General features: G+C 36.6%; 1 protein-coding gene across 3 annotated transcripts in view; it reads right to left on the bottom strand.

Moving 5' to 3' along the window:
• PLSCR4 (phospholipid scramblase 4) overlaps positions 1–26,270 on the bottom strand; it is a 128,456-nt gene that overhangs the window by 32,466 nt on the left and 69,720 nt on the right. Inside the window, exons 1-2 of one of the 3 annotated variants that reach the window (XM_064586684.1) lie at positions 13,875–14,293; positions 13,352–13,400 (exon numbers count right to left, since the gene is read on the bottom strand). The exons of 1 other annotated variant lie outside the window; for it this stretch is intronic. The gene's annotated coding sequence lies outside the window, so the exon portion shown is untranslated. Of the gene's footprint in view, positions 1–13,351; positions 13,401–13,874; positions 14,294–26,270 lie in introns of those variants that run through there. One more of the 3 variants, XM_064586690.1, reaches the window with a different exon arrangement.

Raw genomic sequence — 26,270 nt, 5'->3', positions numbered from 1 at the left:
AGAACTAAACTGTTTAGATTTTTGAAAAAGTTGCTAAACTATTACAAATAGAAGTACATATATATATATATATATATATATATTTTCTGATGTAGTGTTCCATGATTCATTGTTTGCGTATAACGTCCAGTGCTCCATTCAGTACGTGCCCTCTTTAATACCCATCACCAGGCTAACCTATCCCCCCACCACGAACCCTCAGTTTGTTTCTATATATATTTCTGATCACAACAGTAAAACATCATCATTTGTAAAACATCAGTAAGTATAAAGAAATGAACATAACTCTTAAACCAACTTCCAAAAATAACTATTCTTAAAATGTTGGTCAATGTCCCGCATGTGTGTATATGTGTATGACTTTGTTTCTGTGTGTATGCATGGGGGGGAATTTATAATAAATATTATTTGAAATACTGTAAACTAACAAATATATGTGTTTAAATGTAAAGTACCAATGACTGCCTTCACTTATTTAAACTATTCCATTTTTATTGTTCACACCTTTCTAGTATTATGATTAATGCTATAAAATTCCCATTTACATAAATATTGGTACAAACTTCTTATAACTAGTTTAAGAAGGATTTGGTGTTCTATAGGTGAATGTTTTTACAACTTAGGGAATATTTTGCCAATTTTTTTCTTTTTTTCTAGAAAGGCTCTTTCAGTTTAAACTCAAATCATGTGAGTGACCATTTCAGTGTTAATAAATATTACCTCCCTTTAAACTTTGCCAATTCGCTAAATGAAAAATTTCTTTTGTATTACTATGCCATTAAACACAATTCTTAATTCAATAAGTATTAAAAATAATGTGTTTCCTGAAAGAGAAATTTTAACTGATGTGGTGGTTTATAGATTTTAAAGAATCACTCGTGAAAATATTACTGAACAGCAGGTACTCAGCACTGTATAGAAGGAACTTTTATTTACACATTCAAAAGGATTGTTGATTCTTCCTTCTTAAGCGACTCTTTAAATACCTCTTGCTAATTAAACATACAAAACTTTTATTCACTTCTTTGACTGAAGCAAGACAAAGACATATGGGAATTCAATGGATGCCTAGAGAAAGAGCCCCCAAATTTGGAGGTTTAAAAGAAACAGGTGCATTGTGTTTCTATTTAGCTTGCCCATGGATTCTGGATTGAATATTAAAACAGCTCTACGTTTCCGAAAGAAAATCCAAATTAACACACATGTTCAGGGGTAGCCTCTCTGAAATCACTGCTAAAGAACAAACTAGTTCAAATCAGATTTGACTGGAATATCCAAAAATATGGCCTCTAAGTCTCCCTAAATCTTATACGTTTAGAGTTTTAATTAGGTTTTTTTTTTTTTTGAAGTAAATTCACTAGACTTATACTATGTGTTCTTTTGCCTTTTTTTTTTTTTTTACATTTTTTAATCTTCCATTAATGGATGAAAAAGGCTGCGATGCCCAAGAATCATAAAAAGCTTTATAAAAGAGGTACTATAACAGAGGTGGAAAGTGAGGCACAGAGAAGTTATTGAAAGGCTTTTCCTCAAGGTTGCACAGCCATTAAGAAGTACTGCCAGCATCTGGCCAGGAAGCTGGTTCCCCCCAGTCTACAGCATGTGGCTGCTACCACCTGTGCCTTCCTCTTACCCATAACTGCAGCCACACCAGAACCCTTCAATATTTACCTTTGAGGTAGGGTGGAGTAGAAAAATAAATACAATCTAATGAGCTACTTTTCCTTGTTTCTGGTGATAGGCAGTAGAATTAAAAGGCAGAAACAGGGACACCTGGGTGGCTCAGTCGGTTAAGCGATTGCCTTCAGCTCAGGTCATGATCCTGGAGTCCCGGGATCGAGTCTCACATTGGGCTCCCCGCTCAGCGGGGAGTCTGCTTTTCCCTCTGACCCTCCTCCCTCTCATGCTCTCTGTCTCTCATTCTCTCTCTCGCAAATAAATAAAATCTAAAAAAAAAAAAAGGCAGAAACAACTCGTCCAAATATGCTTCTTTTTGAATATAAAATTCATTTCATAAATGGGTGGGCCTGGTCCTTGAAATGTTCTTACAGTAACTGTGATATATTTATATTAATCCATCTACTTTGGCTCACCAAGAGTGTTGTGGATTATAAATATACGAATTCATATGTGCTATTACCGAGGATAATGTTAGCTATAAATGTTAAACTGAGTCAGTTTACTTACTTTACTGAACATGATGAGATATGTGAAGAACTCGTTTCACAAAAAAATTCTGCAGTAAGATTTCTCATAACATAAACAGAGCTCAGGAAGAAAATGCTCCCTGGGAAACTGGCCCAAGGGGAGATCATGTTTATAAAAGGAAGTACTGGGGTCTCAGCTATTCTACTCTGGCCCAACAGACTGGCTGGACCAAAAAGAAAACACTTTTCTGTGTTGGAGGTGGTGCCATGTGGTGGAGAGAGTGGAGAAGAGCAGGTAGGGCTGTGGAGTGTGAGCCTCCTGATAAGGAACCTTAGAGAGAGCAGGGAGACAGAATATTAGCAGCAGTTACAAGCATAAACAGCTTTGGAAAGGTAAAGGCTTTAAAGAGGATTAAATTTTGGTGGAAGCCCTAACTAGAAAGCAAGTTTCCTAAAGGAAGAGATTTTTACTTATATAATTCCCTACATATTCTGGATCATGACAGACCACAGGATTTATGCACTTTATAGGCATCAGTTTCTCTGGATTTAAAAAAAAAAAAAAAAAGGAAGTTGTGTATTCTAAATAAATTTAGAATTAAATTAATTTTTTTTTTTTTGGTAAGGGCTTTTTGAATGTTAGTTGAGTCACACAGAGATAGTTCCCTTAATTTGCACATTTTTGTCACTTTTGCACTAGTCTGTATTATGTTGTTCATAAATTACAAAATGTAATTCTCTTGATGAAATACTACTTCTACAACCCTGCTATGTAGAAACTGAAAATGTTATATTATTTTATACACAACATACTGCTTACCTATATTTTATATATATTGTACATTTATGTAAATTTATATAATATTTATATGTTATAGACTTAAATATACCATAATACTAAACCACAGGGCTAGAAAGAATAAGCAAACCAGTCATGTTTCCAAATTCTCAAACAAATAAACCATCATTACATTCCAATGTAAAACTAACTGGAATGAGGCCAAACAGAAAACATGGTTCTTTTTAATTAAAAAATTTTAATACTTTTTAGAGAAAATTTAAAGTATTGTTTAAAGAAGCAGTTAGCTAGAGAGAGCTGTGGGGTTACCTGCTGATTAATTAAGACCCCAAATAAACCAATATAATATATTTAAAACACTCAGTTTCACTGTGTTTCATTTTTGGATATCATTTACTACCTACCTAGGAGGTGCCAGGAACTTTGCATATTTTCAGTGACGTGGATATTATGGACTTGCATTACACAGGTAAGGGAAGAGAAGCTCATGGTTTAAATAACCCATTCAAAGTCAGTTTCATGATTTGGGGAAACTACGGTTTAAAACAACCTTATCAGAGACCAGATTACTTTTCTAAACCCCACTGAAAATTGCCTTCTGTATCCTTGCTGCACTCTCTCTCCTATCCCACCACCTTCACGTTGCTTTCAAATTATCCAACTCTCCTACTACTATACTCTATAATATGAAGATAGGCCCTTCTACTGAGCCCCTTTCACCTTCCATTTTGTAAGGTTTTTGGAATATATGTATAATTTAGAAAGAAATTCTGAACCCAGAGGAAAAAAATTCATAATAGGTCACCTGTTCCAGTTCTGGGTAAGATCTAGTAAACCTGTATCACCCTGTCTCTCCCACTGAATGCAATGAATTAACCCAGACTTGAAGGATTAGGCAGCTATTTGAGGACTCTGGAAATCCCATGTAAAAGGATTGGAGAAGGCGGCCAGAATTGGAAGTACCATAAACCAGAATCAGGTTCCTAATCTTTCCCTGGTATCCCTGCCTGATATATTTTAAGGCAGTCTGAAACACGGTAGTAAGCAGCAGGTGCAGAGAGAGCTCCCAAAGAAGCTCTCTGGTTCTGGCTTGAGCAAGGAGAAGGGGCGTTCCTAAAGCTCAGAAAGAGAGAGTTTTCCCGATATTTTTTATTTTTCTCCAGTTTCTCATGTCCCAGATCCTGGCGAGCCCACTGTGCAGAAAGGAGTGAGTGCATCCAAGGAGACTCACAGGTGCCTAGGAAATCTTCCTCTGGATACAAGGAGCTGGGGCCCCAAGAGGATGGGGTGAAACTCTTCCCTTGGTTTCTTTTTTCTCTGCCCTCCTATAACTTGGCCTTGTATACAAATTAATTTGTGGGAAGTACACAGCAGAAAAAGGTAAAAAAAAAACTTCATTTTTTTTTTCTGGCTCAAGAACTAAAAAGGAGAGGTCCAGAAAACTGGTAAGGAGACTGTAGAGAAGGAGAAGCTTCAGAAAGTATCCCAGTAAAGTTATTTATGAACTTCTGGGTTCATCCCTGAGTGATGCATACATGGATCTGATCCTAACAAAAACTTTGAGAACTGAAGGGAGAACACAGCCCAGGTCTCAGACTGACCACTGGATTGTAAAACAGATCTAAATAGCATGACCAAGGCTTTGAAAATGAAAGTTGATACTCAAATCACAATACACAGAAGGCTGGTAGAACCTATGGCCTGAACCCAAATGGGTCAACCGCCTGCCAAAACAATAAGAAAATCAATTTCCTGCATAGCATCTAAATAAGACTCTGAATCTTTTAACATAATATTCAAAATACAATATCCAGGATACAGTACACATGTACAAAAAAACCAGAAAAGTCTCAACTCATGTGGGTTGAGAGCCACCACTAAAAACACTACTCAAAGATATAATCCAGAACACAGTAACAGATTAAATACTACAAAAAGATTCAAATAATGTTAAAAAAAAAAAAAAGACAGGAAATGAGACACAGAAGAATGAAAAAGAAAACAAGCAGGTATAAATTTAAATATATCAACAGTTACATTAAATGTAATGTACTAAACATATCAATGAAGAAACATACATTATCAAAATAGATAAATGGATATTTTTTTTAATGATCCAATTACATGCTCTCTAAAACAAACTCATTCAAATGTAATGATAAAGTAGACTGAAAGGAAAAAGATAGAAAAGATATACAGAGCAAACATGTAGAAGAAAGATGGAATGTTATGACAAATTGAAAACAAGTAGCAGCTGAGTGTCCATCAAGAGATGAATGGATAGAGAAGATGTGATGCATACACACACACACACGTGTGTGTGTACTGGAATATTATGCAGCCATAAAAAAGGATGAGATCTTGGGGCGCCTGGGTGGCTCAGTTGGTTAAGCGACTGCCTTCGGCTCAGGTCATGATCCTGGAGTCCCGGGATCGAGTCCCGCATCGGGCTCCCTGCTCGGCAGGGAGTCTGCTTCTCCCTCTGACCCTCCCCACTCTCATGCTCTATCTCATTCTCTCTCTCAAATAAATAAATAAAATCTTAAAAGAAAAAGAAAAAAAAATTAAAAAAAAAAAAGGATGAGATCTTGCCATTTGTGACAACATGAATGGATCTAGAAGGTATGATGCTAAGGGAAATAAGTCAGACTCAGAAAAACAAATACCATATGATTTCACTCATATGTGGAATCTAAAAAACAAAACAAACAAAAAGCAAAATCAGACCTATAAATACAGAGAACTGATGGCTGCCAGAGAGAAGGGGGTGGGGGATGGGCATAAATGGGTGTGGCAGTGTGGGAGATACAGGCTTCCAGTTATGGAATGCATAGGTCACAGGAATAAAAGGCACAGCATAGGAATATATAGTCAATGATAACTGTAATAGCAGTGTTCAGTGACAGATGGTAGCTACACTTTTGGTAAGCACAGCATACAAAACTGAGCAGAAATGACTGAGATAAATAGAGATCAAAGTATCCTTCCTTGGATAAAGGCCTAACACTGCCATTAGAAAGAAAGAAAACTTAAGTAAAGGGATGAAATACATTTCTACTGGGAATATTTAATTATTCAAATATAGAAACATGTAATGCATATGCACATATGACAAACAACTAAGAGAATGATTCCGTGCGCCTGAGTGGCTCAGTTGATTAGTCTGCCTTTGGCTCAGGTCATGATCCTGGGGTCCTGGGATCGAGTCCCGCAGAAGGCTCCCTGCTCCACTGGGAGCCTGCTTCTCCCTCTGCCTCTTCTGTCTTTCTCTCATGAATAAGTAAATAAAATCTTAAAAAAAAATGATTCAAAAAATCTGGGACATAATCAAATTTGCAGATCTTTTATTTCTTTTCTACTGGGAAAACTTTTCAAAACTTTTATGAGCATATAAACTTCCAACATTAAAACAATACAAAAACAATTGAGAAAATAAAATTGAAATAAAAATTAACACTTTCTACAGCTGAATATGATAGTGTTTTGTGTAGATTTTTTAGCTGGATAGAGTTGCTAAGGATATTTTTAAAGTAAATATTCTTAGATTATGACATTAAAGATTTTTAACTTTTGCTAAAATGCTATTCAAAGTTACTTGACATAGTAGAAATTTTTAAAAGATTTATTAATAGGATATGCAACTTCCCTACAAAAATTTTCCAAATATTAAGTCACCATTTGATGTTAACATTTCCAAAATAAATGTAGACATTTCTCTGCCTTCTTAACCCAATACTGTTAGAAATATTTAAGAAGGTCAAATTTGCTAAATATGTTATTAAATAATATGGCCCAGTTTGTTCTTGTAAATATTACAAAATTTTCATCACATTGAAACTGAAAAAACTGCAAATATTTCGTAAAGAGAACTTTAGTCACATAGAACACATACAAATAAAATGTGCTAGGTATACAAGCATGAAAGAAAGTTTGAACAAATTGATTTCCAAAGTTCCTTCCCACACAAAAATCTGTACCTCAGCAATCAAGCACAGTAATTCTCAAGGTGGAAGGAGCAGGGGGCTCCTGGGTGGCTCAGTGGGTTAAGCATCTACCTTCGGCTCAGGTCATGATCTCAGGGTCATGAGATCGATGGGCTCTCTGCATTGGGCTCTCTGCTCAGTGGGGAGTCTGCTTCTCCCTCTGTACTCTCCCTTTCTCTCTCTCAAATAAATAAAATCTTAAAAAGGAGAAAAAAGGAGGAAGGAGCGGATTTATAAAAGAAATCTGGAACTATTCCAAATACGCCACATAGCATATCTGACCAGGTGACGCTGACATTGCTGATTTAGGATCACACTCTAAGAACCGCAAATCTAGGGACTTCTTTCTCTAAGTGTATGAGGCTTGAAACCATTTCCCAAGTGATTCTGATATACCCTTCACCACACACCCAACCATCTATAACTACAGATCTCTTTCCCAAGTAAAAATTCATCTTCAAAAGGAATTATATCTTAATAAACTCAATTAAAACTTCAATTTACTAATGTAATACCTACCTAAATTTTTCCTCAAACCTCATTGGTAAACCCAAGTAAATCTCTTCTGAAGTTCAAAAGAAATCCAAACTATGCTGTAAAATTTTTAAGTGATTCATTCTCATTCTTGTATAACTATTCAGATCTCAAGCTCACCAAAGTTGAAATGTTTTACACACAGTTCCAAGTACAATTCTCTTTGTAGACTTTAAGCCAAAATCTTGGCTCCTGTAAGTATGTATAATTGTGTTGATTAGTTTTATGGGTTTCTTGGTTACTAGGGAACTGGATAGTTGAATGGGCTCAATATGAATGGATTAAAGTCCAATGACTGTGAAGAATTCAGTCACTTTCTGTTCCACACCTTGGCAACTTAATAGGTTGCTGTTACGTAGCTAGAATTAAGAAACTATCCTACTCAAAAAGCTATTACAGAGGCTTGCACTAACAAGATAAACCTAGGTCTGTTACTTTAGGATAAAATATGCAGTAGAAATGTCCCGAAGATGCACAGAATCTTTCACTGATTATTTGTAGAACATATATTTAATTATATCTTTGCATGAAATCAGACCTACAAAAAACTTCAAAGAAACTGTGGTTTTCACTAGGAACAAATAAAAATGTTGGTAAAATCTAATCAATTTTTACTGTTATGTTTTCATAACCTATATAAACATATTTCTTGTTTCGGTCACACCATGATTTCTTCTAAACAAAAGGTTTGTGGTGGAATATTTCCTTCTTTTTAGCAGAGAAGAATCTTGGAGGTTGGTTATTTGGCTTTGTTTTAAAATAAAAGAATGAGATTAGGAGGCGCCTGGGTGGCTCAGTCAGTTAAGTGTCTGACTCTTGGTTTAGGCTCCGGTTATGATCTCAGGTCTCTGAGTTCAAGCCCTAGGGCAGGCTCTGCATGCTCAGTGGGGAGTCTGCTTCTCTCCCTCTCCCTCTGCACCTTCCCCGACTCGTGTGCACACTTTCTCACTCTCAAATAAATAAATAAATCTTTAAAAAATAAGTAAAAGAATGAGATTAAATGGAAGCAAAGTAGGACACCTGGGTGGCTCAGTGGATTGAGTGTCCCACTCTTGATTTGGGCTCAGGTCATGATCTCAGGGTCCTGAGACTGAGCCCCACACAGGGATCTGTACTCAGCAGGAAGTATGCTTGAGATCCTCTCTCTCCCTCTGCCTCTGCCCCTTCCTGCAGCACTCCTATGCATGTGCCCACATGAGCCCCTTCCTGCAGCACTCCTATGCATGTGCCCACATGACTGGAGATCATAACTGGAGCCTAAACCAAGAGTCAGACACTTAACTGACTGAGCCACCCAGGCGCCTCCTAATCTCATTCTTTTATTTTAAAACAAAGCCAAAATTAATAAATCATTAAATAAATAAATAAATATTTAAATGGAAGCAAAGTGATAGCCACAGTTCATAAATAGCTTTTATTAGACATTAAATTGGTTTCAATTGTGTGAAAATATTAGGCTTCTCCATTTTAGCTTTTAAGGGGGAAATGTCTTTGTTACCTGGAGTACAAAGATATCAGAAGAGTAGTAATATCATAATATTTATACAACACATTTAAGGAAACATTACCATGTCAGTTATGATACCTGGAAGATTACCAGAAAATGCCTTATTGCGTCATTTTCTGGCTAGTCTTCTAGTATTAAAAACTGTAACAAAACAGGATGGCATATGACCTACAATTAAATCATTTTGATAAGAAACCTTACATTTAAAAGAACATATTTAAAATAGGTATTATCTGCAAACAAACACTGGAATTAATCTAGTCAAGGAGTACATATATTTATACCACGAAAAGTAAAAATCCCTCCTACCTAGATCCCCGTTTCTCATTTCAAAAGGCAACCACAGATGGACTTTTTGTCTTCCATGAGATTTTCTAAGTATACACAAACTAGTATGTCTTTTAATACAAATGACAGTCCTCTACATACCTTTCTGTATTTTGTTTCTTCGTATGTTAAAAATGTCTTGATGTTGACTACAATTCATATAACCTTATTCTTTTTAATGGCCATACCAGTTTATTTAATTGGCCTATTTTTTTTAAGTTTTTATTTAAATTCCAGTTAGTTAACATAGTGTTATATTAGTTTCAGGTGTACAATATAGTTATTCAATACTCCCATACATGGCCCTGTGCTCATCACAAGCGCACTCCTTAATCCCCATCACATATTTAACCCATCCCCTTGCCCAGCTCCAGTCTGGTAATCATCAGTTTTAATTGGCCTATCAATGATGAAAATTTAAATAGTTTCCAAATACCTGCAATTAAAAGCATGCTAAAATAGACTTACATATACTTCTTTGTGTACCTGTGTATTAAATTCCTGGAAGCAGAACTGCTGGATCAAAGTTTTGTGCATTTTTATTTTGATATATACTCTCAAACTGTATTCCAAAGGATGTGAATCAATTCACATGAGACAAAAATGTGTTACAGTCCTAAATGATGTGTTATCAACATTTTTGTCATTGCCAATCCGAAAAGTAAAACCACTATATTTTCCATATCTTATGAGGAAGTTGAGTTTTTAATTACATTTAAAAGTAATTTGCAACTCCATTTTCTCATGAACTGTTTGTCATTTGTCCATTTTTCCATTTGTCTTTTTTTTAGATTTTCTTTATTAATATGAATAGTATTAGAACTTTAAGAATTTTTCCCCAAAATCTGTCCTTTATTTTTTCTTCATTTTTGCTATACGTTCTTTTCTACTTTTTGTAGTTCAATTTTATTTTTCTTTTTAAGCATCTCTCTCTCATCCTGAAATACTGTAAAGGTTAATTTTAATTTTAATACAATGCTGCTGAGAAACATAAAGAACATAAACATTCCTGCATTTTTTGTTTGTAAGAAAGTTAACAGGCTGTGAAATCCCTCAGGCAAAAGTTTTCAGTTATATGCCTCTAAGAAACATCATAGCACTCAATATTAAGGAAGGAGATAAAGGAAGGGATTTTCAAGGAAGAAACTGAAAAAGGACATTCAAAAATAAAGTAAATGAAGAGAACAACATGGAAAGCTTTGTGAAAAAAAATATATTTTTTCTACATTGAATGACAACTAATATATCCAGAAAGGAATTATTCTATATAAATTACTAAATACACTTCCAGAATCTTTATTATTTATTATTTTTCCTATTATAGTAACACCACTTTTTCCTTAGACATACATACATTATAGAACTAAGAGAACATGAATACACATAATTCAGTCTAGTTCTACATTATTTACAAAAATGCTGTTACTGTATATATATTCTATTTATATATATACTGTTTCAACTTGTTTTTTGTGTTCCAACTTATAATATACTTTGGACATATTTCCACTTTAGAACATTTAGAGCTATCAAATGTTTTAAACTATACATTATCTCACCTTTGGATGTACCATAAATTATGTAACCAAATCCCAATCAATGGTTATGAAATTATTTCCAAGTTTTCTGTATTAAAAACAATACTACTGTGGGGCGCCTGGGTGGCTCAGTTGGTTAAGCGACTGCCTTCGGCTCAGGTCATGATCCTGGAGTCCCGGGATCGAGTCCCACATCGGGCTACCTGCTCAGCAGGGAGTCTGCTTCTCCCTCTCCCGCTCCCCCCTCTTGTGCTCTTTCTCTCTCTCACTCTCTCTCTCAAATAAATAAAATCTTTAAAAAAACCAAAAAAACAAAAAAAAAAACAATACTACTGTGACCATCTTTGACACAGATTTTTATTTGCATGCTTAAGAGCATGATAAACTCTGGGCGCCTGGGTGGCTCAGTCGGTTAAGCGACTGCCTTCGGCTCAGGTCATGATCCTGGAGGCCCCGGGATCGAGTCCCACATCGGGCTCCCTGCTCAGCGGGGAGTCTGCTTCTCCCTCTGACCCTCCTCCCTCTCGTGCTCTTTGTCTCTCATTCTCTCTCTCGCAAATAAATAAAATCTTAAAAAAAAAAAAAAGAGCATGATAAACTCCAATAACTGAATATTTGAAAAGTTTAATAGCTACCACCATAAAAAAGCTTTATCAATACATTTCCACTAAGAGTTTGTTAGACTGTATTTCTCTCAACTCATTATCAACAATACTGAATATTATCAGACTTTCAAAATCAGTAAAACACACAAAAACTCTTATTTTAATTGTACTTTTCTGATAATTAGCCTGGCTGAGTATACTGCTTTCCATTTGCATGTCTCTTGCTTTGAACTATGTCCTCAAATTAATTGTTGATTTTAAAAGCCTTAATGAGAGTTCTAGGCATACTACTATAACTAGCTCCTTTTCCGTTAACAATTCCCCTATATGTTTGTTTTCTGAATGTGAATTGTTAGTAAGAACCATGTCCCTAAAGAGGCTATAGGTTTTTCTATCAACCTCAAAAACACTTTACCCACATGCCATGTTCACAAATATTCATTCAGGTTTTCCTCTTTTACTTTCAGGTTTCATACCTTTATATTAAAATTAATAAGTCATCTAGATCACATTTGTGTGCTAAGAGTAAGAAAGTTCCAGTTTTATTATTAGTTTTCCCAAATAAACACCTGATTATTTAAGCATGATCAATTACATGTCATTTCTTCCCCACCACCTGATTTAAAATGTATGTTTAAAAAATGGCAGCATTCCTTTTATTCTTAAATCTGTCTCTTCAGTTTCATTGACTTGTCTGGTCTATTCCCTATTCCACTGTCTTTTTTTTTTTTTTTTTTTAAGATTTTATTTATTTATTTGAGACAGAGAGAATGAGAGAGAGAGCACATGAGAGGGGGGAGGGTCAGAGGCAGAAGCAGGCTCCCTGCCGAGCAGGGAGCCCGATGCGGGACTCGATCCCGGGACCCCTGGACCATGACCTGAGCCGAAGGCAGTCGCTTAACCAACTGAGCCACCCAGGCGCCCTATTCCACTGTCTTTTAATCACTATAGCTTGATAACAGCTTTTATTATGTAGTAAGTATATCTACTGTTTTTCCACAAGGGCTAAACAGTTGACTTAGAAACAAAAAAATTCAGTTAGGAATCTATTTAATTTATATATTCTCTTAAAGAAATTATATCTTTAGAAAAACGTATCTTAATGCACTTACTTATACATTCATTGTATTTTCAAGTCTGTAGTTTTACCTTTTTTAAATAAGTTTTCAATTTCGTGTTATTTCAGGCTAAACTGAACGGTTTATTTTGTTCAATTGTATTTTTTGTTTATGTAACATCTATTGATATCTATTAATTATGGTTAGATACAATTGGACACTTCATTAAGTTCTTTTCCCAGGATATTTTCAGTTGCTTCCTATAGACATCCAAGATACACAATCACATTATGTGTAAAAAGAGATAATTTCGTTTCTTTTTTTCCTAATCAGAATGTTAATGTGTTCCCTTGCCTGATATCACTGGTCTATACAATTCACAACAATGTCACAGAATGTCATGAGGAGCATTCTTGGCTTTCCCAAATCTAATGGAAATGACGCTAGTATTTCAAAATTAACCAAGACAATTGAGTAAAATATTAAATCCATATTCTTAAGTAGGTGGGAAAATCAATCTTTTTTTTATATGGTGGGAAATCAATCTTAATGCCTAATAAGCTTCATCTGTACTCGTTTTGGTAGCTACATTTTAAATACGCAATATAGAACTAAAAATTTATCAACTGAACTGTAGATCCTAAGAGAAGATAAAAATACCAGAAAATAAATGAAAGAAAAAGCTAAGTCTTGAAACATAAACGTTTTATTTAATAGAAACATCTCAAGTACACTCCAAAATAAATGACATCACCCCAGTTTGTCCGCATTTTCAAAATGAGAGAAGAGTTCTCTCCAGGAACCCCCGCCCATCCGCCCGCCCAATCTGCGAAGTTACCACAAACCGTTTTACCTGCGAATCAGCCTGGTGGGAGCACCTGAGTGCAGCGCCGAGGCAATGCCTGCGAGAGACGCACGAGAAGCCCAATCAGGCGGGACCCGGCCTGCGAGACAGAGCGGGCCCCAGCAACGCGCCTTCCTCCCGCAGGAGACGCTAGGAAGGAGACGCGGAGGGCCGGGAAGCGCAGCCAACTCTCCCAGAGCGCACTTTTGCTCCTGCAGAACGGTCTTTGCAACAGAAAGCTTTCATTCCGGGGCCGCTGCAGCTCACGTTAAGGTCCAGGGGGCCCCGACCCCCAACCCGGGGCTGGCAAGAGGCTCCGCCTGTCCCGCCGCGTCTCCCGACAGACGCGCGCCGGGAGCCCCGAAACTCCGGCACCACCCGAGGATGCAGCGCGCGGCACAGCGGGCGGGCCGCTGCCGGCCCAGGACGCCGCGCGTCCCCGCGCCCGCCAGCTCCCGGCCTCCCCTCACCACCCAGCTCCGCGCCCCTCCTCCGGGGCCCCGCTCCTCGCCCGCCGCCCGGCCCCACTCACCGCCCGGCCCGCTGTCCGCGCGCCCGCGACGCCAAGCCCGGGGTCGAAGTTTCCCCGCGGAGCGGAGTAAGGAGTAGGGGCGGGAAGCAGAGAAGGAAGAGGAGGACTTTTCAAATTAAAGACAAACTAGAGCCCGGAGGGGGGGGGCGGTGCGGGGCTCGGGGGCGTGGCCCCGACTCGCCCGGACCCTCCCCCAGGGCGAGCGGCCGCGCGGGCCTCGGACCCCGCCCCCCGCGCTGGGCGCTGGGCCGCCGCGGGCCGGTTGTCCCGGGAGGCGCGGGCGTCCGAACGAGCGAGGAGGCGGAGGGGGACACGGAGAGAAAAGTTGTCGCAGCGCTAGTGCGAGGTGAAGGGAAAGGTGAGGGCCTGTCGACGGGGGCCTCGCACCAAGGAGGCAGGTTCCACAGCCTGTGGGGAGTTCTGCTGACAGAGATGACTGTGCGTGGAAAGGAAAGGAAAAGAAACCACTTTCGCAAGAGCCCGGTTAATTTGCATCTGCTCCCCCCACCCCCCAGACCCTGGCCTGGAGAATTGGCCTTGGCATTGCAATGCTAGCTGGAAACACTCAGGCGCAGGCCCAGGCATTCTGTTTTCTTTTCCACAGGATTGGAGGAGGCCAATTTGATGTTAGAGGGAGGGAGTCCAGGAAAAAGGGAAGGGGAGCAGGGTTGCCTAGTTTTTTGACCCTGGGGGAAAACTGCCATTTGTTAATTCTAATTGTTGAGCACAAATGCTTTTTTTCAGACTCCTGGGGTTCATCTTTGGGGTGGCCCATGGGGGAGAAGCACAATCCACTGACTGGAGCTGGGGGAGTCTAAAAAGGTCCCTGACGTTGTAAAAAAAAATCAGAGCTGGGCAGAAGTAAATTAGATTAAGCTCTGAAAGTACTTGGCAGTGCTCCACTATGGGAGAAGTTTGGATGGGGGAGGGCATATGGGAGTGGAGTTCTGGAATTTTCCATTTTTTCTTTGTATGTATGGTACTTGTTAGTATGCAAGTGAGAATAGATTTAAAAAATTCATATTGTATTTCTCAGTAATAATTGTGCAAGACATTACATAAATACAGAAAGAAAGTTATATGGAAAGCATAAACTTGGCAAAAACTGCAGCAAAATATAATACTATTTATTAGCTTTGTTCTGAATTCATGAGAGTGATCAAGAAATTGAGCTTATGAATGCAAACATCCACAATACCACATGAAAGATGGCAAAAAGTTCAAAAGCAAAACATGTTTTGTGAAACATACTGCTTTGAGGGGGACGGGAAAAGAAATTAATGAAAGTGTGTCTTATGCCCAAATCAGAAGTTTTGAGGAGAATAAAAATGATTCAAACCCATATCTTTCTGAGATTCCTGATGTGATGACATTTCTACTTGAATACTTCAAGGGATGACAAATTCATTATTATTATTTTTTTTTTTTTTGTACTAATCCTATTTAGTTGCTCTGCTTCTTAGCTACATCTCTTTGTATTTTCTTTTTACTGGGTGTTCTTACATTACCGCAATCTGCTTAGAGTTAATACTGTACTTCATATAAAATTTAAAAATTTGCGACAGGACTTTTTGGTTCCTCAGTACTATGTGCCATTGCTCTCATGCTTTAAATGCACACAAATTATAAACCACATAGTAAAATGTTGTTTTGATAAAGCAGTTAGTTGTCTTTTACAGATATCAAGAGAAGAAAAAAAGATAACTTTTATATTTACCCAACGTATACATAATTTTTGTTCTTCATTTTTTTCTTGTAGATAGAGACTTACCTCACTTCAGGCTGGAGAATTTCCTTTAGTATTTCTTGTAGTTCAGAACAGCTACAGAGAAATTCTCTCAACTTTTTAAATCTAAAATATTTTTATTTTATGTGCATTTTAATGGTATCTTCACTGGATATAGAATTTTGGGCAAACAGATTTTTTTCCTTCCCTGCAGTTTTAACTTCCATTTTTATCTGATGGGATTCATATTATTGGTTTTGAGATGAAATTTTTTAGCTTTGGTTTTCTGCAGTTAGTTTATGATATGTGGTTTTCTTTGTAATTATCCTACTTAGAGTCCTCTTAGTGTCATAGATATGTAGGGTTGATCATGGTAAACTTTCAACCATTATTTTTAAATTACTTCCTTAGCCCATTCTTGCTCTTTCCTTTCCTTCTGTGAATCCAATTAAATGTTTGTTAGACTAGTTAATATTGCCTCATAGGTCACCAAGACTTTGTTTACTTTTTTCTAATTTTTTTCTCTTTAAGTTGAATAATTTCTATGGATTGCTCTTCATAATATACCGGCCTTATTTCAATCTGCTGTTAAGCCCTTTACCAATATTACACTTTCAGTTCTAGTATTTCTGTTTGGTTCTTTTTCACAGTTCCTGTGTACCTGCTGAGATTGCACACCTGTTCATTCATTTTGACCATCATTTTCTTTAAATTATTAAACGTATTTATAATACTGGTTTACTCCCCTATGCCACTAGGTGATTCACCTTGGGATCTATTTCTATAGGTTGCTTTTTTTTTTTTTTTTGGCAGAGCACAGACACCCACAATTTTCTGTTTCTTAGGATATATATTAATATATATTAATTTTTCATTGTGTATAGGATGATAAGGATAATATATTGTAGAGTTTCTGATTTCTGTCTTCTTCCTCTGAAAAGGATCAATTATTCCCTGACATGTAATTGAAGGCAAATCATCTTTAACTTCTGGAGCCTTTGATTCATACTTTGTTAAGACTAGTCTGTCAAATGCCTGAAGGTTTTACCAAGCCCCTCTATCTTTGGCAGTCCTCATATTCCAATTCTATTTCCTTGCATTGTACAGCAACTGAAATCTCTGTCCAGTCCTTTCAGCTGCTACTCTCTGCAGGCATCACTGGAGGATCTCCAGCACATATATAGTTCAATGGTCAGCCAAGGATTTTAGGGCTTTTTATAGGCAGGTATTAAAGTTCTTACCTCTTTGTCACCTACTCTCTGATATTACCCTCAGTGTGCTGCCTGAAATCTCTTCACTGACATCACAAGTCAATAAAACTAAAGGGATCTACTTGAGTTCTAGCTGCCCTGCACCTGAGGACTGGGGAATGTCCCCAGGGAAAAGGCTGTATTAACATGCATCTCACTCAGTTATTATAATTCCCTTCTTTTACTGGTCAAATCTCCTATAGTTCTGGTCAGGTTTTGACAGCTCTCCAATGTCTTCAAATATTTGTGGGTTTGGTTTTTTTTTTTTCAGGTTTATTATTCTTATCGATGGGAGAGTTATCCCAGTACAAGCTAACTTATCATTATTGAAACTTTAACTCTCACAAACTCATAACATTTTTAAGCAGTTCATTGCTAGATAAACCAAACTGTTAGAAAGCCGTTTTAATTAAACAAAATCTATATCCAGAAAACATTCTTTTTTTCTTGATTCTATTGTTTGTTCCAAAAGAGAATATATTTCTAACTTTAATTCAGTAGCTTTTTAAGTTTTTATAAGTTGCTATCCACTTTTCCTAAAATATTTTCTTTGTAAGATTGAACACCTTTTTTTTGCTATTTCTATTTGTCATGATTGCAGATTCCTTAGATTGAGATTACTTTCCTTAGAGTTATTAATTGTTTTCTAATAGTTGGTCTGATACTTATGTAAAACAATGAAATATCAATAGGGCTCTATTAATGAAGCCCATTTACATTAGCTTTATCAGCATATTAACCATTTCTAGTATATTTGTGGTGATTAAGTTTATGTCTTTTCATTGTATACTAGAGAAATTTTACTTACTAGTATTTGGTAGATGACCTTTTATTTATTAGTATTTGGTAGATGACCTCAGTTCTTTAGACTAGTAAGGTCTGTATATAAGGGATTAGGGAAATGGAACCCAAAGAATTTTAACAAAAGAGCAAAGAGATAACAAGAAATGATAGTAGGCTGAAGTTGGGGGTGGAGAGAGTAGGCTGAAGTTGGGGGTGGAGAGAGATGAGCGTAGAAGAGAGGCTCTTCCCCGCAACTAGAGTAATGGCTTAATGGTTTTGTCAGCAAACAGTATAAGGTGAATTGCCCAGTTTTCAATATAATCCTTGCTGCTGTCAGAATTTTTGGAGTCAAAGTATTCCATGGCTCCCACAGTCTTCATATATTATAACATTGACCCAGAAAACAAACTTTCCTTCCAACTAATCAGTGTAAGGAGAGTATTTGAACAATGGGAAATATTTCTACTTGTGTGCAGCCTTAGATATGAACAGGATGCCAGCAACAATATGCTTCAGGGTAAAGTTTCTCATTGTCATGTTTCTCCTTATGAACTGACGACATAAATGTTGTGTTTCAAATCAACTTCTCTGGCATATTAACCAGGAAAAGTCAGTAAAAGCAGAAATCCTTGTACTGAAATTGTTTCTCTCCAGACCACATGTAATGGAAGTTTTTTGCTATCTTTGGAATCTTACCTGCTCACTTAGGGCTAATTTAGGGAAGTCTCACCCAGAAACTCATTTTTTTTAAAAAAAGATTTTATTTATTTACTTGAGAGACAGAGAGAGCAAGCACAGAAGCAAGGGGGTGGGGGAGTGGGGGGGAGAGGCGGAGGGGCAGAGGGAGAAGCAGAGAGAGCAGAGAGCCCCTCCATGGGGCTTCATCCCAGGACCTGGAGATCATGACCTGAGCCGAAGGCAGACGCTTCACTGACAGAGCCACCAGGTGCCCCATCACCCAGAAACTCATTTAATGGCAATTTAAGAACACAATCTGGTTAACCATTTATAGGTAATATCATCAAACCAGCTCTTTAAAGCTATAGATACAGTGTCTATATAGGCAACTGACTTTTTATTTTAGAAACAGAAACTCATATTTTGCCTATATAATTTCATCTTCTTCATTAAGCCCGTTTAGCTCCTCAGCCTTACGACTAAAATTAGTTGTAGCCTATTAAGGTAAATTTGAATTTGTATTCTGTTAACCTATCATGTTAGCTTTTTTCTTAGATTTTGTCATTAAAATTTTACTTTTTTATGTCTGCTCTTTTTATGTCTACATTCATGTCATTGATACAAATCCTGGGATAAATAAAGAATCTGGTAAGTCATTACTAGAAGCTAATCTCAGGATGACAGAAATTCAGTATTGATTACTGAATTCTATAATTGTTCAATCAGCTAAAAATCCACTTAGATTATCCTGTTATGTAATCACTTTTTCTCTTGCTCAAAGCACTTAAAATGAAAATTTCCGCTACATGTATGTTAAAACAATGTTCATCAGGGTGTGCTCATGATCTTTTATAGTAACAAGCAGGAAAGGGAAATGTGTCCATTTTATGAGTTTTGATATTTAAGAACACAAAATTGTTAATGTTATTCACCACCCCTTTTGCTAAGTGCTTGCATACTATTATTTAAAAAAAGTACTGGGCGCCTGGGTGGCTCAGTTGGTTAAGCGACTGCCTTCGGCTCAGGTCATGATCCTGGAGTCCCTGGATCGAGTCCCGCATCAGGCTCCCTGCTCCGCGAGGAGCCTGCTTCTCCCTCTAACCCTCCCCCCTCTCATGTACTCTCTCTCTCTCTCATTCTCGCTCTCTCAAATAAATAAATAAATCTTAAAAAAAAAAAGTACTATATATTTGCCTGAAATTTACATTGCAGTATATTGTGGGTTGAATTGCATGCCCTAAAAGATCAGTTAGTACCCTTACCCTTGGTACTGGTGCATTTGATTGGTCTTATTTGGACATAGGGCCTTTACAGATGTAATTAAATTAAGATGAAACCATATTAAATTGGGGTGGTCCTAATCCAATGACTAGTGTCTTATAAGAAGAGAGATATTGGAACACAGAGGCAGACAAAGGGAAGTACCATATGACAATGCAGGCAGAGATTGGAGTGATGTATGTATAAAGCCAAGGAGCACCAAGGATTACTAGCAACCACCCGAAGCTAGGATAGAGGGGCATTGAAGTGATTCTTCCTGAGTTCGCAAGAACAAATCAACCTTGATAACACCCTTTCTTCAGATTTCTAGCCGCCAGAACTGTGACAGAAGAGAATTCTGTTATTTAACGTGATCTAGTTTGTGGTTATTTGTTAAAACAACCGTAGAAAATTAGAATATGCGTGCGCGCGCGCGCGTGTGTGTATCTACAAGTCAATATTGCCTTTTTTCTCTGGAAAATTGGATTTCCAGAACTGGAAGAGTTTGCCATTCACTAGTTTTCTGAGTCTTCATATATTCTGTGATGTTGAAAATATCATTGACAGTGGTTTCAAAGATACATTTTCATGTTATTTTGTGCCCACGGATGTAGTTTATATGATTTTGAAAGCTTAAACTCATTTATACCATCTGGATCAAATTGCCTCTGATACATGAAGTGGAAAGTGAGTTGTATCTCCAAGAATATAGCAATAAAGAATGGAAAAGAGTGTCTGAGTGTTTGGGGAACACATAGAACCCTAATCAAAATGATTTCAATACCATCTCAAGGAGGCACGAATAGATATGATGGATCAAGAAGAAAAAGAGAATGTATCTTTCTGAAGTAAAATTATACTAAAAAACATGGGGTGACTCTTTACTGAAAAGATGTCTTGTATACTGCATATATATGGATATACACACCATGCATAGATATATGCATACACTAGATATGCTCATATATGATTTATGAGCATGGAGAAAAAAATAGAAGAACAACACACTGTTATAAATATGGGCTATCTGGGATGTGGCAGGGGTGGAAAGATGGAAGGAATGAGAAAACTGTGGCTTAGAGACGATAAAGTAACTGGCCCAGTAGGTAATGGGATTGAGATCTGAACCAAAATCTATCTTGAATCTTCGGAATGTTGTCATGAACTTTGTTCTAAATGTTATGATATTTACATTGATGTAGAAAGGGACATTGGAATAATCTTTTTTAAAAAGGTGTATGCAGTTTTGAAATCTAATTATATTACATTTTCTTATTTTTCCTTTCATAGAACATATTAAATAACTTTTCTGTCCATTCACATAGGTATATTTAAAACTTACTTTTTTATCTAACAGTTTTTTTTAAATGTTAGGTCTACTTCAGACTGATTCTTATGTATACGTGTGTCATGAAATGTATAAAAGTATTTTTTAATGAAATATATTTCTTAGACACTATCAACTGGGCCATGTGATCATCATATATTTATGCATGTTTGCAAAATCCCAAAATGCCCAAGGCACTTGAACAAAAATGTAAGGAAGTAGGAAATTTTAGAGGCCAGCACTCCCAAAAGCAAAAAGGAGAAAAGGATATATTTCTTGAAATCAGATAAATATTTAACTATATGTGGATGAGAAGGGTATTTCAAATTCAATTTTTACACATGGCAGTCCCAAATGCCACAATCTGCACATTATGACATCAAGGTTTTAGACTCAATGAAATGAGTGTTTATGTTGTGACTAAACACCTAAGAATTGGCCATTGTCCTTAAATGTAGATAGACAATTCATTAACTTATTAACACAGCATCTTTTTGTATTGTATTTGTATGCAAAGTGATTATTTACTGATTCAAAGTTTTTTGGCTGAATCAGAGCTACTGACATTTTATAAATATGTTCAGAAATGTGAATTCTTAGGGTAAGCTGCATACCTTTTTTGAAAAATAAGACTTTTTTTATTTTTTAAAGATTTTATTTATTTATTTGACAGAGAGAGACACACAGCCAGAGAGGGAACACAAGCTGGGGGAGTGGGAGAGGGAGAAGCAGGCTTCCTGCAGAGCAGGGAGCCCGATGCGGGACTCGATCCCCGGACCCATAGATCATGACCTGAGCTGAAGGCAGACGCTTAACGACTGAGCCACCCAGGCACCCCAAGCCTTTTTTTTTTTTAAAGAGCAGTTTTTAGGTTTGTAACAAAATTGAGAGAGAAGTACAGAGATGTCCCATATTTCCTGTGAGCCCATGCATGCATAGGCCTCCCACTGTCAACATCACTCACCAGAATGGTACATTTTTTCCCAAGAATGAACCTACATTGACACATTATAATAACCCAAATCCATGGTTTACTTTAGGGTCACTCTTGTACATTCTCTTGAGTTTGGACAAATGTATATTGACATATGTACATCATTATCATATAGAATATTTTTACTGCTCTAAAAATCCTCTGTACTCTGCTTATTCATATATCCCTTTGCCCCCCACCCTGTCCCAGGCAACTACTCATATTTTTACTGTCCCCATGGTTTTGCCTTTTCCAGAATGTTACAGAGCTAAAATCATGCAGTATGTAGCTTTTTCAGATTGGCTTCTTTCACTTACTAATAGGCATTTAGGATTCCTCCATGTCTTTTTATGGCTTGACAACCCATTTCTTCTTATCACTGAATAATTTCATTGTCTGGATGTATCACAGTTTTTCTGTTTACCTATGGAAGGACATCTGGGTTGCTTCCAAGTTTTGGCAATTATGAATAAAGCTGCTATAAACATCCAGGTGCAGGTTGTTGTAAGGACATAATTTTTCAACTCACTTGTGTCAGTACCAAGGAGCCCACTTGCTGGGTCCTAAGACTATGTTTAGTTTTGTAAGAAACCAACAAACCGTCTTCCAAAGTGTCTGTACTATCTTCCATTCCCATCAGCAATGTAGGACAGTTTCTATTTCTCTACATCTTTGCCAAGCATTTGTTGTTTGTGTCCTGGGTTTTGGCCATTCTAGTGTGTAGTGGTATCTTATTGCTTTAATTTGCATTTCTCTGATGGCATGTGATGTGGAACATCTTTTCATGTGCTATTTGCCATCTGTCTTTTTTTTGGTGAGGTGTCTGTTAAGGTCTTTGGCCCATTTTTTAAATTTTTTTTTTTTTATTGTTGAGTTTTAAGAGTTCTCTGTATATTTGTCTTTTTCAAGTGTTTTCTCTTCATCTATGGCTTGTCTTCTCATTCTCTTGACAATGTCTTTCACAGAGCAGAAGTTTTTAATTTAATGAAGCTTGGCTTATCAATGATTTCTTCATGGATCATGTTTTGATCTTGTATCTAAAAAGACATCACCATACCCATGGTCATCTAGGTTTCTTCCTATGTTTTATTCTAGGAGTTTTATGGTATTTGCCATTTATATTTAGGTCTGTGATTCCTACTTAACATAGAACAAATTATCAGCATTGAAATTCTCACAATGGTATTATATCCTGCAGATTTCTTTTGTAGTTATGGTCTATAGGTGTGAATATGTGATGTTTTAAATTTGATATATATTTCAACCAGATGTATCCTGAAATCTTATCATTATTACACATTGCAATGCACATGATACAATTATAAAATAGGCCATAATTTCAACTGAGTCTGCAGGGTGTTTTGCAAGAAGGAAGAATCTAGAATCAGAAAACTAAAAAAGTTGCAGAAGATTTGAAGTTGAATTTATACAGTGAAGAATATAAGCCCATATTTGTACCTCATTTGGAAATCTAATAAATTCAGCCTTTAGAGCTCTAATGAAACAAAAGAAGCACACATCAAATTGTTATTATGTTATCATTTCATTCAAGAGATATTTTAAAAGTATCTCTCCTGAGCCATGGGTATGGGTTCCTTGGGAATCAAGGTAAGGGACAAATAGTGGAAAAATGCTTCCATTTGAAAGTACCAAATTTAAATTAAAAAAAAAAAAAAAGAAACATTTTTTTGAATGTATAAAAAAAACAGGAATAACAAAACTGATTCAGAAACATGTGATCTCTGTCTTACATCTAGTAAGGCATGGGCAAAAGAGACTCTGGGTTGAGTACAGGTGATAGTTGCCTTGTGACCCTAATAATGCAATCATTATTGCCTGCTTCTCAACTAGCCACTACTTGCTCCCACTACACCTCTGTACTGTGGGATGCTATTCATTCTCATTATCAGCTCCTAGCTGTGAGTAATATCTCTTCCATATTCATACTTCACCTCTCTACCAAGTTTCAGGGATTAGGTAAATATACCATATCTACAAATAAAAAGAAAAAAAAAAATCCTTGACCTATAAAAGAAAAAAATAAAAGAATTGAGATTACTGTTATCTTTCATTTTTCAACAATAACCTCAATTTTACTACACTTTCTGGTAGAGAAGGGCAGACAAAGGACAGGAAACTGAGAAACAATGTTTGTCCAGCAGCATATAGTCGTAAAGTGGCTACACGGCCTATGTTTCAATAAAAATAAAAATCTACAATATAATTTGAAGAAAGCAAATCTCTTTAAGTTAGTACATTGATGTGCTCATTGGATTGTATAATAAAGACTATGGAAGGAGTAGTCTATAATTTTACAGTAGAGGGGAGATAATACATGCATATTAGGCCAAAGAACTAAGATTTCCTAATGCATGAGAAGTAGGTTGAACACCACCACAGAAGGAGGAACACTGTAGCTTCCTAAAAGTAGATCCAACAGAGCTCGTGACTTTCAGTTTAATTCGTACAGAGTGTACCTGTCCAGATGTACCAGAAGATGAAAACAAGTGCAGAAGTTTTAGTGGAAAGAATATGCAATTGGGCTGCAGAAAGTCTGTGCTGATTCTTTCAATAATTTGGAAGAAGTTTGAGCAAAGCCAAGTGTAGTGCCTGACATATAACTAGCACTAAATTATTTGCAGAGCAAAGGAATGAATCCAAGTAAGGAAGTAAGGAGATCACCCATAGCTAAAATGTCTGAGTTTCTTGTCTGGGGAAGAGTTTATGAAATAAGCAACCAAGTTATATTAACTCAAACTGTAAATTATTCAAGCTAAAAAGAACAGAATCTGAATTGTATCAGTTAAAAATGTTTCTTTCCTGCTTTAAATTTCATTTACTGTCTTGATAATAGACTTTTTAAAATTACAACAAAATTACATTATTATAGTTTGGAAAAAAAAAAGACAAAAAAAGGAATACAGGTATTTAAGGTACTTGCAAACACTGCTCCTTCTTAATTTGGATATAGAGAATTAGGTACCAAGTTAAGAGAAGGGGTTTATAGAAATTAAATTAAAAAGAAATTATGTCCAAATCAGATTGAATCTTCCAGTGCATGAAGTGCCTATCAAGAATCTAGAGCAGATACCAGAAGAAATATGTGAAAAGCTCATCGAAGAATGAGAAAAGCAATAAAAATTTGGCCCAAGGTTTGAAAGGGGGAAAATAAGGGACCAAAAGAAGTTTTTAAGAAAATCTGACAAAATCAACACTTTGAAGATTTTACTTTTCATATAAAAAAGATAAAAATATCATTAATTTCTGGTCCACTTTTCTACAGAAAAACTTACATGTTTCCTACCTAAATGGCAGGTAGAGATGGTGGAAATATCATTTTCATGAACATCTGCAAAAGCTGTTAACACTTAGGAAGTAACTGTGGGCATTTATCTCTGCACGAAGGAATCTAGGAAATACTGCAGTTTCTTATGCTTGGTATTGAAAAGCATGAAGGTGAGACTCCTACTAAACCAAAACAATTACATATATTTTGTTTTTAACACTGAAACTGTAGGTCTTTACTTTTTTTTTTAAAAAAAAAAAACCTCTGGTCAAAGGAATGACAGTTCAGAAATGTGCTATAATTTCTCTTGGAGCCAACTGATTAAAATGTAACATAGCATTAGAATATATTTTAATAAATATGACACCTGTGATGTATTTTAAAATTCTGGCAAAGTATATTAACTAAGAATTATTTATTGAACAGATACTGGGGTATCTTTCAAGCCCCACACTGTAGATGCATTTTGGTCTCAGCCAAACTGTCTAGAACCATGGTTCTCAAAGCTGGCTGCCCCATAGACTAACCTGGCAAGATCTGTAAAAATATCAGTGTTTGGGCTCTCTACCCATAAAGATTTTAACTGAATTTTTAGGGTGTGGAGCACAGAAACTAAGAACAAGTTCTAGCTGTAATATTTTGGGGGAAACAAGTAAACTCTCTCTCCATCTCTTGCCTCTCTATGTTACATTTTTTATTGTTGTTCATTTTGTTTTTTTATATTAAGTGCTGGCTTTCTCTGCCTCTGAGTTTACAGGACAGAAAACAGTCCCTGAATCAATCATCTGTGATAGAAAGGGTGTCATCTTATGAAAGTATGGGTGCTTTTCCAGTAAGTATAAAGATGCAGAGTATGGTAGGTGACCAGCTTTATTAAAAAAAGCCGAAGCAGGTAATATAATACTGTCCAGTTATAGAGAAATTATCTTGGATCTCTAACTCTCCTTCCTATGTTGACGTGTGAAATAGGACATTCCAACAAAACTTCTGTACCTAAATTTTCTTATAATATTTTTGAAAAAAAGTATTTCTAAATTCATACATAAACTGAATTTTTACTAATAAAATAATTGTTTCCTTTAAATCAAATTCTTTTTTTTTAAGATTGATTTA

The sequence above is a fragment of the Mirounga angustirostris genome, unplaced genomic scaffold, assembly GCF_029215605.1.
Source record: "Mirounga angustirostris isolate CCGP_5_RB_7025 unplaced genomic scaffold, mMirAng1.0.hap1 SCAF_1, whole genome shotgun sequence".
Taxonomy (NCBI): domain Eukaryota; kingdom Metazoa; phylum Chordata; class Mammalia; order Carnivora; family Phocidae; genus Mirounga; species Mirounga angustirostris.
The sequence above is the reverse complement of the archived record's forward strand: the minus strand, read 5'-3'. Positions and strand labels throughout refer to the sequence as shown.